General features: G+C 52.7%; 1 protein-coding gene across 1 annotated transcript in view; it reads right to left on the bottom strand.

Annotated features, from left to right (window-relative positions):
• The window catches only part of ADORA1 (adenosine A1 receptor), a 99,936-nt gene extending 94,521 nt beyond the window's left edge, over nt 1–5,415 (bottom strand). The window contains exon 1 of the mRNA XM_043500475.1: nt 5,299–5,415. The gene's annotated coding sequence lies outside the window, so the exon portion shown is untranslated. The remainder of the gene's footprint in view (nt 1–5,298) is intronic.
• Between the last annotated feature and the right edge of the window lie 8,886 nt (nt 5,416–14,301).

Below are 14,301 nucleotides of genomic sequence, written 5' to 3'. Positions count from 1 at the left end.
GGGTGTGCCACATGGCACTACAGGTTGAAGCCATCGATACTAGAATGCCCGGCTTTGGCAGTTGCCACGTGTGTATCTTGCAAGCAAATGATGTTGATAGTATGTCAATGAGCAAGAACGCTGGATAAATCGCGTTTGGCAGCCGACAAACCCTCCACACGGAGCTGGACCAAGCATAGAGCTGGACCAATGACATAGAAGTCACCGGGCTGCGCGTTGGGGTTGTCGGTGATGACAGTGCTGGGGTTCGCTGAGCTCGTGGAATTCGTCTCACTGGTTGGATCATTAGCTTCCCTGACTGCTGTCAGGTACTGGTGGGTGGTGTGATGAGGACGCAGATCCATTTCCCTCAAAAGCCCCATTAGCTTTTTGATAAATGAAACCGACTGAGCTCATTCGTTCACTCCCTGTAAGGCATTTTCTCCAGTCCTCATGCACTGACATTCTGCAGCAAAGAGACGCTGTTGTTAATAACAGAGCTTTCTGTGAATCCCTCTAAACTCTGCAATATCTGCGCAGCCAAGAAGTTGAGTCTGGGATTGAGTCTCTCATTGGCCCTGGCTAATTCCCCTGATTACAATCACGGGGTATTTCCAAACCCTGGCTGCATAACGAAAGGTATGAGTGAATTGGTTGTTACCAGAGGAACCTCCCCTTGCGCTTATCCTCATTTCTTATGCTGTCGATGTTCAGCTTTTGATGCTTTTCACATCTAAAAAGATCTTGGAATCAAAGTTACCAGAAACAGTTGATTCCAGCTCCAAAAGGTACTATAGCCTTTCCCCAACAGAGCCAACTTCTCCAGAGCTAGGACTCTGAACTCTGCTGCAGTGATGCAGCTTTGAGATTACATTGATTCGACACAAAAGCCAGAGACACTCAGCACTGAAGTTCCCACAGTACATTAACTTTGTCCCTTGCGTATGCTCCTGCAAATGGCCGGGCTCCAGAATTTACGAGCAATGATACAAAATGCTACATACCATAACAAACTTGCTGGCTCCTCCTGGATATCTCCCTGTGCCCCGGCTAAGCTGGAGGGAAAGGATCTGGCCAGTAGAGGGTGTTGTGCTACCAAAGTGAGCATCCATCCACAGCCCCGGGTGTATGGGAACAGGTGGTAGCATCCGGAGGATCCGAGGGGACCAGACTCAGGGCAGGGACAGAAGCTGTGTGAGCAGGAGCGCAGGCTGGGAAGTGGGGCTGGGAGCAAAGAGCTGGACAAGGAAGCAGCCCATTTCCTGTGGCTGGCAGGACAAAACAGGGCAGTGGCCTATTGGTGGGGCGAATATGGAGAGATTACGTGGGGATACACAATTGGAGTTGCAGCTAGCAAGGGATGCAAAGGGTAACAAGAAGGGTTTCTACAGATATGTTAGCAACAAGAAGGTGGTCAGGGAAAGGGTGGGACCCTTAATGAATGGGGGAGGCAACCTAGTGACAGATGATGTGGAAAAAGCTGAAAGTACGCAATGTTTTTTTTGCCTCGGTCTTCACAGACGAGGTTAGCTCCCAGACTGCTGCACTGGGCAGCACAGTATGGGGATGAGGTGAACAGCCCTCAGTGGTGAAAGAACAGATCAAGGACTATTTAGAAAAGCTGGACATGCACAAGTCTATGGGGCCAGATGCAATCATCCAAGGGTGCTGAGGGAGTTGGCTGATGTGATTGCAGAGCCATTGGCCATTATCTTTGTCAACTCATGTCGATCAGGGGAGGTCCCAGACAGTTGGAAAAAGGCAAATATAGTGCCCATCTTTAAAAAAGGGAAGAAGGAGAACCCAGGGAACTACGGACAGATCAGCCTCACCTCAGTCCCTGGAAAAATCATGGAGCAGGTCCTCAAGGAATCCATTTTGAAGCACTTGTAGGAGAGGAAGGTGATCAGAAACAGTCAACATGGATTCACGAAGGGCAAGTCATGCCTGACCAACCTGATTGCCTTCTATGAGGAGATAACTGGGTCTGTGGATATGGGGAAAGTGGTGGACATCATATACCTTGACTTTAGCAAAGCTTTGGATACAGTCTCCCACAGTATTCTTGCCAGCAAGTTAAAGAAGTATGGATTGGATGAATGGACTATAAGGTGAATAGAAAGCTGGCTGGATTGTGGGGCTCAATGGGTAGTGATCAACGGCTTGATGTCTAGTTGGCAGCTGGTATCAAGCAGAGCGCCCCAGGTATCGGTCCTAGGGCTGGTTTTTTCAACATCTTCATTAATGATCTGGATGATAGGATGGATTGCACCCTCAGCAAGTTTGAAGAGGACACTAAACTGGGAGGAGAAGTAGATAAGTGGGGTAGGGATAGGATTTAGAGGGGCCTAGACAAATTGGAAGATTGGGCCAAAAGAAATCTGATGAGGTTCAACAAGGACAAGTGCAAAGTCCTGCACTTAGGACGGAAGAATCCCATGCACTGCTACAGGCTAGGGACTGACTGGCTAAGCAGCAGTTCTGCAGAAAAGGACCTGAGGATTTCAATGGATGAGAAGCTGGATATGAGTCAGCAGTGTGCCCTTGTTGCCAAGAAAGCTAACACCATATTGGGCTGCATTAGTAGGAGCATTGCCAGCAGATTGAGGGAAGTGATTATTCCCCTCTGTTTGGCACTGGTGAGGTCACATCTGGAGTACTGTATCTAGTTTTGGTCTCCCCACTACAGAAGGGATGTGGACAAATAGGAGAGAGTCCAGCAGAGGGAAACAAAAATGATTAGGGGGCTGGGGCACATGACTTATGAGGCGAGGCGGAGGGAACTGGGCTTATTTAGTCTGCAGAAAAGAAGGGTGAGGGGGATTTGATACCAGAAGGGGGGTTCCAAGGAGGATGGAGCTGGGCTGTTCTCAGTGGTGGCAGATGATATAACAAGGAGCAATAGTCTCAAGTTGCAGTGGGGGGAGGTCTAGGTTGGATATTAGGAAACACTATTTCAGTAGGAGGGTGGTGAAGCACTGGAATGGGTTCCCTAGGGAGGTGGTGGAATCTCCATCCTTAGAGGTTTTTAAGGCCCGGCTTGACAAAACCCTGGCTGGGATCATTTAGTTGGGGGTTGGTCCTGCTTTGAGCAGGGGGTGTGACTAGATGACCTCCTGAGGTGTCTTCCAACCCTAATCTTCTATGATATGGTTCCCTTATAGCCGGGCACTGGGCTGGGCTAGGGACAGTTGTGCTGTTTTATTGTAACAAAGCCCTTGTGTGGGGGGGCATTCACAGCTTGTAGTGGCTGGCACCCAGTAGAGGAATCCTCTGTTACCCAGAATATGTGAGGGTCTGTGGGGGCCCGTAGACCCCAGTCCTAGCCTGGGAGTACTACAGTGCTTGCCTCCACAGCACACCCCTGGAGGGGAGTTGATGACGGAGAGAGAGGGATGAAAACTGGATCACGTTTCTTGCAAAGATCATCCCGAAAGATCCGTCCATTTTGTTGTAAGCCTATTTCACAAGTGGGCATTGTTCAGCTGCCCTCGCTCCCGTGGAGGAAGCCAGATCCAAGCCCCATGTATCAATGTTCCCAAGTCAGGCACACACGACGGACAGGCCATAAAGGCAACTCAAGAAGGATTCAGTGGCTTAAAACTCTCTCTTCTCTGACAACATTTCTACCTCCTGTGGTTCTGGAGGGCACCCAGGGTCACTCAGCCAGAAGGAGATTAGAGAGCAGCTTTGTTTTGCTCGGTTTGGCCCATTTCATTTCTTTGCCCATTTGCCAGCACTCTCCACAGCTAGGTTCCTGGGCTGAACGGCTCTTTTCCACAGCTTTAGGATTGCCTCCCTTTAATAGGTGCCGTAGTTTGGGTAGTTCCTGCGTCACAGCTCTCCTCTGTAGGGTATTCCTCTGCCTGCAGGTCCCCGAGCCAGGCACACAAACAGGACCAGGGCCCCATTGCGTGCGACGCTGCACTTGAGAGACTCCCGGTCTTCAAGAGTCTAGACAAAAGGGTGTCAGAGCCCAGGCTCCAACCTGAAGCAGGAATGTCTACACTGCTAGTTTGAGCCCTGTAGTGGGATCCGGAGTCAGTTGACCCAGGCTCTGAGACTCACTGCCTCGGGATTTTTTTGCAGTGTAGATGTACCTTAAGTGACTTGCCCATGGTCATGCAGCAGGGCTGTGGCAGAGTTGTGAATTGAACAGAGATTATGGGAGAGCCAGGTCAACGCTCTCCATCTTTCCTACGTCACCTCTCCCCTACCTGCTGCCCTGGGCAGCTTCCTCAGCATTCCTCTCTAGGTTAGGGGCTGGCAGTTTGTTCAGTGCGATGGATGCGGTATTGCCCTGAGGGAAAGCGAAAGCTGAGAGGAAGGGATGTGGGTTGCCTTGCTCTGAGGGTGGGGAGCATTTTTGGGCTGAGGGTGGCCTGGGGCCAGGGCCATTGCATCAGTCTAAACATTGGGGCCCTGGGATAGTTACTCAAAATGCATCTTGGAGGGGTCTGTTTAAGTGGAGAACCACCGAATGCTGTGTGTGTGTGTGTGTGTGTGTGTGTGTGTATTAGAGAATGCTGTGTGCACACGTGTATACCACGGAATGCTCTGCGTGTCTCTGCATGTGCATTGCAGAATGCAGTGGGTGTATGTGATGGCCCAGGGGTTGCTAGTTAAGCTTTATCCAGGGCCTTTCTCCTGTAGATCACCAGCTAACACCCACAGCTCTGCAGTAGCCCATGTCTGGCTGTGTGGAGAACTGTGAACAATACCTGGGTGGTCTCAACCCACTCCCTAGCAGACTCCCTAGCAGCTGTACATTAGGCTAGGCTAGGCCCCATCAAAGCTGTCCTTCCCAGGAGATGGAACTGCTTTGTCTTTGCCAGAAACAGTCCCTCCAGGTCAGGGCGGAGGCCTAGAGGCTGGGCAGGGGATGGAGGGCGTTTGCTCTGCTGCTGACGCTATAGACAAAAAGGAGCTTTAGCCTCGCCGGGGTCAATCCTGAACTTCTCCCCACAACTACATTTGCTCACAATAGACCCCAAAGGACCAATAACCCTGCCGCTCCCCTGCTTACCCCAGACACATCTGTTTCAACGGGGGAACTTGGACAGAACGTCTCCACAGAATTAGCCTTGCTAAAAAAGGCAAACCCAGCTGTACTCTGGTGGCTGCAGTAATGTCCAAGTCCTATCTTAGCCTAACAATGTACCACAGGGGATTAGCAGAGCAACCACCGGGGCCTCTGATTCCCGGATTTTACTCTCCAAGGAACGATTACCAATAAACCAGGTAATGAACCGTGAGCTTCTGTCTTACTGGAAGGAGGTGGCCTGAAGGCCTTTACCGAAAGACATGCATGTTAGTTACCTGTTTCAGTCTGAAGTGCTACATTGCCGAGCAGGCTGGTGTACGAAATGGTTCCTGGCACGTACTGAGCGCAAGGTTCTGAACTCATCCTGAGATGTCTTGAGAGACAGAGACTTCGACTGCCAAGAAATTCTGCTCACATCAGCCATTTCTTCACATGCAACGATTAATTAAATGACTCAAAAGTGACCAGCTGCGACAAAGGCACTGGGCAAGAGCATCCTGAGTACATGCTCATTTCCCAGAACCTTGCTAACTGGGTCTCTTCTGCACTCATGCTGAGAAACCGCTAGCTTGGAAGATAATTAGGGAATTTTTTTGCACTGGAGGGGTGGGATTATAGAGGGAAACAAAATCTTGGCATGTTTCTGTGAGAAACTCTCTAGCCTTTGTAACCAGGGGAAACCGGAAGTGCCAACAAGGGGAGGAGCATGCAGTGCCCACTTTGTCAGCATGGCTTGGTTGGTGATGCTCTACCTTGCCCACAGGATGCTAAAGGTACATAGCCCATCATTCAGGGGTAACAATCTCTATAGAATGGAATCACATCCCACAGCTTGGGCTCATGGAAGACAACAGCGCAGGGACGGCTGGGGCTGCTGTCCTTCACAAAAGCCGTCTGACTGAGCTCCTGTCTCCAGTGCCCACCCAGGCTGAAGTTCTCATCATCTTGGGGACAGGCGAGCGGAGAGGATCAGTAATGGGAGATGGCATCGTTCATCTCTAGGCCACCTAGATGCTTAGATGGTTCTTTAGTGACCTGCATCCTGTCATGGGAGCAGGGATCTCAATACACAGGTCTTCAGTAACATTCCCAGCAGGGAGGCTGAGGTTGGGCAGGGCATGAAGGCTAACACCCACCTCCTCCATGTGTCCCAAAGGTGCTGGTCCCACTGGGGCAGGATGGATGCTTGTGTAGCACCAATACTATGAATACACAGGGCATTTCCGGCACTGCCAGGCCAGCTGCAAGGCCACTGTTTTAAAACAGCTCCTGAGGCTTTTGAAAAGAGTCGGAGTTGAAGGCAGAGTCCTGGCCAGTGTACTTGGCACTCAGAAACAACTGCTGTCTGAGGCTGGATTCATCCTCGCTCTCTTACCCACAGCCTCCTCCTCCCACGTCCGACTGCGAGGCGCATCCCACTCTCCCCTCGCTCCCAGCTGCCCCAGCCTCTTCCTGCTGCCCACAAATACTCAGCCCTCCAGCCCACAGGTACTAGGGGCAGACCAGGATTTAGAGGGGGGAAGCTGTGAACCTGGGAGCACCTCAGGCAGCTCTCCTGGCCTCTCTCCTCAGCCCTCCCCTCTCCCTTACTCTCATCTTCTTTCTCTCTCCTTAGTCTTCCTCCCCCATCACAGGGGGAGCCTGCGTGAGCCCCAACTATGCCGGCTGGCTCTGGGCATCGCTCAGTGGCTCCTGCCCCTCTCTGCACCAGCCAGTGTAGGACGAGGAGCAGAGGGCTGACAGCTGAGCAGTGGGGCTAGGAGCTGCTGAGAGCAACTTACCCTTTCCCTAGAGTAACCCTTCTGCCAGGCGGAGCCAGCAGCAACCAGGGCCGGGTTCAATATCTCAGGGTTCCTTTTCAACAATATAACACAGAACCGGCTTCAGCCCCCACCCAGTAACCTGGGAAAATTACGCACCACCCCCGGGTGCCTCTGAGAGGCCGTACTTCCCCCCTCGCAAGCACAGAGTCTGAGTGGAGAAAAGAAACATTTAATGAAAGGAGGGCAGTCACCAGACGTTAATTAGGGAAAATGCCACACTCAGGATTCATAATCATAGAACCGTGAGGAGGACGCTCATGCCACGGGGCCTGGGGCAGAGCCGTCTGCCTCGTGTTCTACAACCAACAGTTCCTTTTCTGTGCCTGTGGCAGAGCGACGACCCACCGCTGCGGCACCTCCTGCTGGTCGTCTGGGAATTAGCTCTTTTCCAGCACACGGAGCATCCTCTGCAGGCCGGTGTCTCGCCTGCCACTGGCCCCGTGTCCCTCCCGGACCCCGATGCCTCTTTGCCTCAGGGTTCTGCCCCCAGCAGTACCCCCACGCTCTGGGTCTCCCCTCCCAGGGGAACCCCCAACTCTCTAAACCCACCTTGCCTCAGTGGCTACTGCCAGTCATCATCATCTAGCCCCCTTTCCCTGGGGCAGACTGCCGTCTATCAAGGCCACTCACCATTGGACCTGCTGCCTCTGCCTATTCCCAGGCTACACCTCTGTAGCCCCAGTATCTTTCCTGGCCTTTAGCAAGGCCTGCAGCCTGGGGATTTACCAGGCTGGAGCTCTCCAGCTCCCTTTGCCCTTCCCCAGCACTGCTCTGCTTCAGGTACCTTGCTCTCTGGCAGCCAGGCCCTTCCCACTCCAGGGCTAGAGCGAGACTCCTCCAGCTCCTGGCCCACAGCCCTCTTATCAGGGCCAGCTGGGCCCTAACTGAGCTGGCCACAGTGGTGGTCAGCTACGCCCTCAACTGCTTTCACTCTTTTTCCCCAGCCGCAACCCTCTCCAGGGCTGCTTTCAACTCCTGTTCTGTGAGAGTAGGGAATCTCCTCTCTGCTCCCTCATCCCACCCCACCCCACTCACAGTGGCTGTCCTTGGTCAGTGAGGACAGCCAGGGTTCAGAGGTGCAGCTGTGTGAGTTCACCTCCCACCCGGGGAAGAAGGCACTTGGCTTGCTGCATCATCTGAGCACTTGCTCTGGCTGGCCACCCCACCAGCCGCTGTTCCTCATTGCCTAGGCGCCCCACCAGCTACGGTTCTTTTCCTCCCACTGACTGACTGCTCACCACTTTTGCTGGCCGCTCCCACCGGCAACCCATCAGTTACCTTCTGCTGCCACCTGCCTCTCTGCTGTGACCTCTATAGGTCAGTCTTTTTGTGATTTTTAGCTCTCAGCAGAAACACGGCCCCACCAGAAGTGATTTCAGCATTTAAAATAAAAAAAGGCTCCTAATGAAGTCTGTTTAGCTCTATCTTTGAACAGTGGAAAGGAACAGGTTAAACCAGACCGGGGACCCTTAGGGAGCATCCACACTACCTGGCAGGGACACCTGTCCCCACCCTTCTCACTTTCACAGGATCTGGTATTTGAGCCCCTGGCTTAATGAGGTCCTTCAAGCTGAGGGTGGCCCCCTCATTTGGGACTGGTTAAGCACAGTTCTGCTCTCCTTTATTTATACAATAAAGACAACAACACTGATAACAGTATTTCACTCCCCCTGCATTGAGTACTACAGTGATTTGTAACCCAGCACCAGCCTTTGAGCACTTCATCACTTTGAGCATCACCTTGAGCACTATCTGCTGGATATCTAGGCAGAGTAGGTTTGTTCAGGTAAATACAGTTTGCTCCTGAAGTCTATCCCCATCCCAGCTAGTGGTCAGGGGTGAGTTCATTCAGACTCTACTTACACTAGAATGGGCAGGGCACCAGGGTTGGTAGAGAAAGAAACAAGTCACCCACCTCCCACAGCCCTAGGGCCCATCCTCACCCCACTTTCATCCTCCTGGCCCTGACCCCAGAGATGTGCACAGCTCCCTTCCTGCCCCCCAGGACTGTGCTCACAGCACACGTCAGGGCAGGCTGCACTACTTTGAGATGTAGCTAGCGAGTTTTGCTTCTCAGACCACTTGGTGCATTTTCAAACCCTTCAAACATTGTTATCGCTCTGCCTTTCTCCACTGGCGAGACACTCCTGCAAAACCAGCCTACCAGGGGAATGCAGGGAGGAGGCAGGGTCTGGTATGCCATTCTCCCTGCCCTTTATCCTGTCCCTGCAAGGAAGGTTTGACCAGACTACTGATTCTGAGCTAGTGCTGAGTCCAAAAAATCAGAATGGCCCATCTTCTGCCAAGAGCTGAAACACAGAGAAAAGGATCTCCTTGAAATCTCCTTCCCCCCATCCCGGAATGCCTCTCCCACCTCAGGGGACACCCCCGCCCCCAAAGAAATTTGAGAGACAATATGGGTATGCGGGAGTGGCATGGAAGGATCACAGCAATGCTAATTACATAGAGTTACACCCCGGAAGCTGTTCTCAGCTGGTATTCTGCCCTCAATGAGCAAAAGCACCCCGCCGTGTCAGTCAGCACTATAGATGGACAATGAGCTGGGACTAAGGTTTAGCCCATCGGGTTTGAAAACCTCGAGGCCAGACTCATCCCTGTTGTGACATCAGTGGATTCACGCAGGGTTACCCCAGGGATGCTTTTACCCTGGAGAACTCAGGAGAAGTAGCACTGGCAGTTCTCCAAACAGGGTGTAAATGGGCCCAGATGCACTGAGGCTATTGGAGATCCCAGTGCAGCCACTTACACCAGGACTGAATGGGGCTTAGTGAGTTCTTGGCAAGAGAAGGGCCTGACTCCCCCTGCCCTGCACCTGGAGTTCATTTACACCTGCTCCCAGTGGGCAGGAAATGCCCCCAGACTGGTAATATCTCACCTGCCTTGTCTCTCTAATATCCTGGGACCAACAAGGCTACAACTATACCCAATCCGGGAGGTTGGTCCTCTGGGACAGTCATGAATTGGGCTGAAATGCAGAGATACTGACCAATAGCTCTATAATTAGGCTGCAGCTGCCCTCTGGTGTTAGCACAGAATCACTGTAGGTGATTGCCCGTAGTCAGAGGTTTTGGAGAAGTCTGTTACCAGAACCTGGGGAAGACCCAATCCTCTGCTCCCTCCCCATACTGTGGCTGTCTTCTTGTTGGGGGGGGGCCCTGTACCTTCTCACTGCCCATCTCCCCCATGGCGGCATGAGGCTTCTGCACTTCCTCAGAAGGGGCTTGGTTTTTCCCCCAGGAAACCCCAGCTTCCATCAACTCAGGGAGATCCCCCCAGTTCCTCTCCCCGAGGTCTGCCCCTGCTGTGCCTGTCCCCCAGTATCCCATGGATCCTGCCTTCCCCACACACAGTGTCTCTGTCCCTCCTAGATCTGAGGGCATGGTGGGGTGTGGTGAGATGGGCCATGCATATCCTCAGCCTCCCCAGGGCGGGTTAAGCGGGAAGGACACCTCCCTTCCTCTGAGCTGGTCCACTCTGCACTCTCACACCTAGGAGCAGCTGAGGAAGGGGTGGGAGCAACCAGACATCGGCTGCCCTCCCTTGCTCTTAATCCGCTCTGCACAGCCCCCCATGGTGGCAAGAGGCTGGCGTTTCTTCCAGCAAACAGGCTGTATCAGCAGCCATTCGTCCCTAGGGCATTAGATTATTGAAACCAGGGCAAACCCCTGTGACCATGATCCCTTGGCAGGCCTGGCTCCCCCTTTTCACTCCTGTCCTGACTATAGCAATCACCAGCAGAGGGGCAGGTTGTGTGAAGGTGTCTAATCTAGCTAGGGTCGGCCATAGGCCCAGGCTGATGGAACAGCTGCAGTCTCTCTCTGAACTAGGCAGTGCGTTGGGGGCATTCGCAGACTGGGGGAAGTCACACCAGCCAGTGAGGGCCGAGAAATAAACCAACGGCCCTCAGGAGATTAGACACCAGGAGAGAAGCAATGGATGATGTGGGAGCAGAGGGTGGCACCTAGCCACAAGCTGGGCTGAATGAAAAGTGGTGAGCAGTTCCTAGAGGAGGAAGGGGAGCGACTGTATGGCTGGGTGTTTGGACTACTTGGGGCTCTCCACAGCTCTCTTGGTTTCACCGATGTACCTTCAGCTATTTAGTAGCACTGATGGACTTGCTGTCTGAATTGTTCTCCTAGGAGATCAGGGCCTCAGGTCTCACTTGTGTAGGAACATAGGTGCTGAGTGGAAGACACCTCAGGTGAACCCCAACAACCTGTATGGTCTCCCACGCTGAATGCTTCCAGCCACGTGATGAAGCCAGGGACAGAGGTCATGTTGGAGATCAGAGTGCCATTACTTAACCCTTCCGTAAACACCCCCTTGCCCTGTTTTCAGACAGTTTCATGATTCTGAGGCCAGAAGGAACTATTGTGATCATCTCTGACCTCCTGCATAGCGCCGGCCATAGGACTTTCGCATGAGGTCAACATACCTGCTGAGCGCGCTCTACCGCACGGGGAACTAGTCCTGAGAGGAACACCCAAGAGACACATTCTAACACCACCTCAACAACTGGAAGGGGCCTCGCCCTGATCTGCTAGATTTCTGTCAATAGCCCCAGCCTGCCCAACCCAAGTAAGAGGCTCCATTGTGTGGGACCTGTGTGAACCAGGAACACTCCTGACTTTCAGAGGTCCTCTCCATGCTGAGCTGGCCAGTGTCTCTGGCAGAATGAGGCAGTTCAGCCGCTGTTGTCCTCAGCACTGAGAGGTTGTCCTTCCTTCCCCTTGGATCCAGGCAGAAGCTGGTTTATTAGTCACTGGCTGCTTGACAGCTCTCGGTCACCTTCGCATTTGTTTTCCAAGCAGTTGGTCTGGGTTATCATTGTCCCTTTGTCCTCAGTTCTGTCGTGGCTACATCTGGGGAGAGGATCCAGGCTATGGGGAGTGGAAGAGGGAATGCTGTGTGGCCCCAGACACAGGAGATGGGGCCTAGTGGCAGCCAGGGAATGTGATGGGGTGGGTCCTGTCCCTGAGTCTGCCCAGGGACCCTGAAGGGAGGAGTGGGGCACAAAACCAGTTATGGTGAAGGTTTGAAGCCAGAGCTGGGAGAGTGGGAGTGGAGGGGGCTGAAAAGGGTGAGGTGTGGGGGGAATGGCCGATTCCAAGGGAGCAGGGGATGAGCTGGGCGTGACTGGGATTCCCCTGCATTGGGCCCTGACAGAAATGCCAGAGTGCTGCCAAGGGGGCAGGACTCTTCCCTGCACACACAGGCCACAGTATCGTTGCTTGGCCAGGATTATAGGGTCAGACACAGGTTTGCAGCCACTTGACCGGGCCTGACACCACATGCAGAAACACGCAACAGCTGAGCATTCACACATGACTCAGTGTGTTTGTAATGCTCCGTGTTATGAGAGACAGGGCTGGCTCCCCTCCAGGAACTCGGATATCCCCCTATCAACCCAAGGCTTGGAGCAAAGGTGGGGGCCTGGGGAAAGGAAGGAATTTAAACGTCTGGGGAAGGGGCAAGGTGCTGGGTGAAGCAGAGAGTGTGGCTGCCCCACCCTGTGGGATGAGGTGAGGGGATGGGTGGAGGACGGGGCATGGCCGGTTGTGGCCGTTGGGGCTGGGCAGAGCAAGGCCTATTGCGAAGGGTCTGGTCACTCTGGCCAGCTCTCAGCAGGGTCTCGTGGCTGCCAGACTCTTGCTGAGCCCCCAGCTCCTTTAATTCATTCAGGGCTTGGCCCCTTGAGGTCTGGGCTCTGTTAGAATCATAGAATATCAGGGTTGGAAGGAACCTCAGGAGGTCATATAGTCCAATCCCCTGCTCAAAGCAGGACCAATCCCCAAATAAATCATCCCAGTCAGGGCTTTGTCAAGCCAGGCCTTAAAAACCTCAAAGGAAGGAGATTCCACCACCTCCCTAGGTAACGCACTCCAGTGCTTCACCACCCTCCTAGTGAAAAAGTTTATCCTAATATCCAACCTAAACCTCCCCCACTGCAACTTGAGACCATTACTCCTCATTCTGTCATCTGCAACCACTGAGAACAGTCTAGATCCATCCTCTTTGGAACCCCCTTTCAGGTAGTTGAAAGCAGCTATCAAATCCCCCCTCTTTCTTCTCTTCTGCAGACTAAATAATCCCAGTTCCCTCAGCCTCTCCTCATAAATCATTAGTTCCAGTCCCCTAATCATTTTTGTTGCCCTCCGCTGGACGCTTTCTAATTTTTCCACATCCTTCTTGTAGTGTGGGGCCCAAAACTGGACACAGTACTCCAGATGAGGCCTCACCAATGTTGAATAGAGGGGAACTATCACGTCCCTCGATCTGCTGGCAATGCTCCTACTTATACAGCTCAAAATGCCAATGGCCTTCTTGGCAACAAGGGCACACTGTTGATTCATATCCAGCTTCTTGTCCACTGTAACCCCTAGGTCCTTTTCTGCAGAACTGCTGCCTAGCCATTTGATCACTAGTCTGTAGTAGTGCATGGGATTCTTCCGTCCTAAGTGCAGGACTCTGCACTTGTCTTTGTTGAACCTCATCAGATTTCTTTTGGCCCAATCCTCCAATTTGGTTAGGTCCCTCTGTATCCTATCCCTACCCTCCAGCATATTTACCACTGGGCCTGCTCAAGCTCCTGTTGAGTCAGGGGATATTGGGCTGGGCTGCACACATAGCACTTGTCCAGGACTTAGCCGGGGATGACTCTGCCTTAGAAGTTTTGCGTGATCTTTCACTGCAGCTGCCCCCCCCCCCAATTCCTTCACTAGGATAACACTTCCACCTTAAACACTTGCAGGCCAACCTCTCTCCCAGTCCCACGCTAAGTCTCCAGGGCTCATTTCTTTAACCATAGCTCCCTGTATCCCAATTCTCAGGTGCCCACTCCCATCTCCTAACTTACTTCAGAGAGCCAAATGATGCTGAACCCATATGTCCCACCTCCCTTTGCTGGCCCTTATATTGCCTTGGTGCCCAAACAGCTGTCTCCCCTCGGAATCTAACAGCCACCATGTGTCTGTGGCTCATGAATCCCTCACATTCATGGCTCTTCCTCCCCATACCCACCTGTTGTCCCGTTCCGACAGCCAGACTCTCTGGATCCTCCTAACACTAGGAAAATGGCCCATTGTTGACAATCGGAATCACGACTGGGTCCCTCCTCAACTGGTGTTGAAAACAGCTTGACTTGAAAACAGCTAGTGGAGCTGGAGTCTGGTTGTTTTCAACACCCATTCAGAGAGTTTATTAGCAACGGGGTCCAGCATGCTGTCTGCAGTGGGTGCTGGGCCCAGCCTGCACTCTTCTGCAGAGAACAGATCCTTATTTCCGATGGGTCTTTGATGACTCTTGCTAGGTTTGGGATTTTTCTGCTAACATGGGTGCATGTGCTTAGAACCGCAGGGTTAGAAGGGACCACAAGGATCGTCTAGTCCCAGGGTTCTCAAACTTCATTGCATTGTTTCCCCCTTCTGACAACAA

This window comes from Dermochelys coriacea, chromosome 21, assembly GCF_009764565.3.
Source record: "Dermochelys coriacea isolate rDerCor1 chromosome 21, rDerCor1.pri.v4, whole genome shotgun sequence".
NCBI classification, from domain to species: domain Eukaryota; kingdom Metazoa; phylum Chordata; order Testudines; family Dermochelyidae; genus Dermochelys; species Dermochelys coriacea.
Note: the sequence above shows the minus strand (reverse complement) of the source record. Positions and strands in the feature narration are given on the sequence as shown.